Raw genomic sequence first — 4,712 nt, 5'->3', positions numbered from 1 at the left:
AGACTGACTTAAAATTAGTGTTTCAAGAAGTTCAGGAAACTCCTTACCTGCACCCTACTCCATGACCTGCACTCTCCTCCATGACCTTCCTGAAAATCACTGCATCGAGCAGGATGTTATGAAGAGAAAGCACCACACTTCTGAAGGGCATAGTTGCAGGGGGGAAAAGTCTGAAAATCCTGTGTTTAGTTTCAAAGTTTTAGACTGGTTTTTCTTAACCAAAGCATTTGAAATACATAGTTTTATAAGGAGAAACAAAATAACCCACACTTTGAAGTACTTTCAAAATCACTTATTATGGAGAGGGATCTAAGATGGTGACTGTGGAACCAGAAACCACCTCTACTCCTAATCCCTACCTACAGAAGAAAACAGAAATCTAATCAGGAGGTGGCTAATCCAGAATAATATATTAAACATCCTTTACAGAACAGATGGGCACTCCAGCTTTTTAAAAATAAGTAAAACTTGGCAAAAGCAAACCTTCAACTGATCTCTAAGTTTGATACTCTTGAAGACTTTTGGGCTCTGTACAACCATATCCAGTTGCCTAGTAATTTAATGCCCAGCTGTGACTACTCACTTTTTAAGGATGGAATTGAGCCTATGTGGGAAGATGAGAAAAACAAACAAGGAGGATGATGGCTAATAACACTGAACAAACAGCAGAGACGAAGTGATCTCAATCGTTTTTGGCTAGAGATGCTGCTGTGCCTTATTGAAGAATCTTTTGATGACAACTGCAGTGATGATATACGTGGTGCTGTTGTTAATGTTAGAGCTAAAGCTGATAAAATACCAATATGGACTCGACTGTGAAAAGAGAGACGCTGTTACACATAATAGGAAGGGTAGACAATCAGATTGATTATATTCTTTGCAGCCAAAGATGGAGAAGCACGATACAGTCAGCAAAAACAAGACCACGAGCTGACTGTGGCTCAGATCATGAACTCCTTATTGCCAAATTCAGACTTAAATTGAAGAAAGCAGGGAAAACCACTAGACCATTCAGGTATGACCTAAATCAAATCCCTTATGACTATACGGTGGAAGTAAGAAATAGACTTAAGGGACTAGATCTGATAGAGTGTCTGATGAACTATGGATGGAGGTTCATGACATTGTACAGGAGACAGGAATCAAGACCATCCCCAAGAAAAAGAAATGCAAAAAAGCAATATGGCTGTCTGAGGAGGCCTTACAAATAGCTGAGAAAAGTACCAAAGCAAAAAGGAAAGATACACCCATTTGAAAGAAGAGTTCCAAAGAATAGCAAGGAGAGATAAGAAAGCCTTCCTTGGTGATCACTGCAAAGCAATAGAGGAAAACAATAGAATGGGAAAGACTAGCGATCTCTTCAAGAAAACTAGAGATACCAAGGAAATATTTCATGCAAAGATGGGCTCAATAAAGGACAGAAATGGTAGGACCTAACAGAAGCAGAAGATATTAAGAAGAGATGGCAAGAATACACAGAACTGTACAAAAAAGATCTTCACGACCCAGATAATCATGATGGTGTGATCACTCACACTCATCTAGAGCCACACATCCTGGAGTGTGAAGTCAAATGGGCCTTAGGAGGCATCACTATGAACAAAGCTAGTGGAGGTGATGGAATTCCAGTTGAGCTATTTCAAATCTTGAAAGATGATGCTGTGAAAGTGCTGCATTCAATATGTCAGCAAATTTGGAGAACTTAGCAGTGGCCACAGGATTGAAAAAGGTCAGTTTTCATTCCAATCCCAAAGAAAAGAAATGCCAGAGAATGCTCAAACTAACGCACAATTGCACTCATCTCACATGCTAGTAAAGTAATGCTCAAAATTCTCCTGCCAGGCTTCAGCAATACATGAACTGTGAACTTCCAGATGTTCAAGCTGGTTTTAGAAAAGGCCAAGGAACCAGAGATCAAATTGTCAACATTGGCTGGATCATTGAAAAAGCAAGAGAGTTTCAGAAAAACATCTATCTCTGCTTTATTGACTATGCCAAAGAATTTGACTGTGTGGATCACAATAAACTGTGGAAAATTCTGAAAGAGATGGGAATACCAGACCACCTGCCTCTTCAGAAGTCTGAATGCAGGTCAGGAAGCAACAGTTAGAACTGGATATGGAACAACAGACTGGTTCCAAATAGGAAAAGAAATGTTCAAGACTGTATATTGTCACCCTGCTTATTTAACTTATGTGCAGAGTACATCATGAGGAACACTGGGCTGGAAGAAGCACAAGCTGGAATCAAGATTGCTGGGAGAAATATCAATAACCTCCGATATGCAGATGACATCACCCTTATGGCAGAAAGTGAAGAACTAAAGAGCCTCTTGATGAAAGTGAAAGACGAGAGTGAAAAATTTGGGTTAAAGCTCAACATTCAGAAAACTAAGATCACGGCATCCGGTCCCATCACTTGATGGCAAATAGTTGGGGAAACAGTGGAAACAGTGGTTGACTTTATTTTTCTGGGCTCCAAAATCACTGCAGATGCTGATTGCAGCCATGAAATTAAAAGATGCTTACTCCTTGGAAGGAAACTTATGAACAACCTAGATAGCATATTAAAAAGCAGAGACATTACTTTGTCAACAAAGGTCCGTCCAGTCAAGGCTATTGGAGAAGGAAATGGCAACCCACTCCAGTATTCTTGCCTGGAAAATCCCATGGACGGAGGAGCCTGGTAGGCTGCAGTCCATGGGGTCGCTGAGAGTCAGAAAAGACTGAACTACTTCACTTTCACTTTTCACTTTCATGCATTGGAGAAGGAAATGGCAACCCACTCCATCGTTCTTGCCTGGAGAAACCCAGGGACAGGGGAGCCTGGTGGGCTGCCGTCTATGGGGTCGCATAGAGTCGGACATGACTGAAGCAACTTAGCAGCAGCAGCAGCAGTCAAGGCTATGGTTTTTCCAGTGGTCATGTATGGATGTGAGAGTTGGACTGTGAAGAAAGCTGATCGCCGAAGAATTGATGCTTTTGAACTGTGGTGCTGGAGAAGACTCTTGAAAGTCCCTTGGACTGCAAGGAGATCCAGCCAGTCCATCCTAAAGGAGATCAGTCCTGGGTGTACATTGGATGGACCGATGTTGAAGCTGAAGCTCCAATACATTGGCCACTTGATGCAAAGAGCTGACTCAATTGAAAAGACCCTGATGCTGGGAAAGATTGAGGGCAGGAGGAGAAGGGGACGACAGAGGATGAGATGGTTGGATGGCATCACCGACTCAATGGACATGGGTTTTGGTGGACTCTGGGAGTTGGTTATGGACAGGGAGTCCTGGCGTGCTGTGGTTCATGGGGTCGCAAAGTTGGACACGACTGAGCAACTGAACTGAACTGAGACAAGGAAAGGTTAGAACTTCCTCCAAAGATAGTGATAGGTTATCAGTCCCATGAAGACACAGCTACTAAGAGCGGCTCCACCATAAAAAATAGGTATGTTGTTTAAGATGACACCTTCTGAGTATTCTCATAGGAGACTGCATCAACCAATCAAGGTCTGGGAGCTGAACCAAAGCCAATTCAAAAGCACGCTGGACTGCATTTAAATTTGATTTCCATCTAAATGATGTTAAGAAATGAGAAGCCTCAGTTACCTTTATCCTGTACTTCTGTGTTTATATTTTTTTAAAAAATTTTGGCTAGAGTGTCCACTGTCCACTGGGGCTTCCCTGATAGCTCAGTTGATAAAGAATCTGCCTTCAATGAGGAGACCCCAGTTCGATTCTGGGATCCCTTGGAGAATGGATAGGCTACCCACTCCAGTATCCTTGGGTTTCCCTTGTGGCTCACCTGGTAAAGAATCCACCTGCAATGAGGGAGACCTGAGTTCGATCCCTGGAGAAGATCCCAGGGAAGATCCCCTGGAGAAGGGAAAGGCTACCCACTCCAGTATTCTGGCCTGGAGAAGTCCATGGACTGTATAGTCCATGGAGTGGGACACAACTGAGCGACTTTCACTAGGTCGACATCACTAGGTCCACTGTCCTTAAAGAATTGGAGCAGGCATCATCTCCAGAATCCATAAATGTGTTGTTCCTGGCCCATTCTGTAATAGCTTAATTAACCATTACAAACACATTTGATTCATCTACAAGAGTAAAAAAAAAGAATTTGCATTTCTGTGCCTTACAAGAGAACAATTCTGTTTATATTCCATTGTACGTAGGAGCACATTTTGCTGGTTTGAAAGAGTATGATGCACACAGTTTTCTAGCAATTTTGTTTCTTCTTACAGAATTGCCTGTGTTGTACTCTTGCTGATGGCTGCTAGATTTTGCTTCCTTACTTGATAACATTAGTGATTCTGATTTCAGTTTTTCATTTGGTTCGCTTTTCTTTTTCCTTATGTAACATTGGTGAAGTGTACAGGAATATGCCCCAAAGGTGAAATAAACATTAATCTGTGCATTCTTTGGTAATTTCATTTGGTTTTTGTAACTACAAAGCCTTGCTACAAATTTATGCATTTCTTTCAAATCAGTGATCTATGTTTCTGTGATTTTCTAGACAAAATTGTGATTAAAAAAAAAACATGATAATTACACTCCTAATTAGAATTGTCGTGCTCAGTCACTTCAGTCGCATCCAATGCTTTGTGATCCCGTGTACTGTAGCTCACCAGGTTCCTCCACCTGAGGGATTTTTTCAGGCAAGAATACTGGAGTGGGTTGCCGTGCCCTCCTCCAGAGGATCTTCCTGACCCAG

General features: G+C 41.9%; 1 pseudogene; it reads left to right on the top strand.

The window, feature by feature from the left end:
* The first annotated feature begins 314 nt into the window (after positions 1–314).
* On the top strand, positions 315–3,453 carry LOC129561077 (eukaryotic translation initiation factor 4E-like; annotated as a pseudogene).
* The last annotated feature ends 1,259 nt before the right edge of the window (positions 3,454–4,712 follow it).

Source organism: Moschus berezovskii, chromosome 10 (genome assembly GCF_049115385.1).
Source record: "Moschus berezovskii isolate FMDL1 chromosome 10, NW_MosBer_1.0, whole genome shotgun sequence".
Classification (NCBI taxonomy): domain Eukaryota; kingdom Metazoa; phylum Chordata; class Mammalia; order Artiodactyla; family Moschidae; genus Moschus; species Moschus berezovskii.
This window is presented reverse-complemented; position numbering and strand designations above follow the sequence as displayed.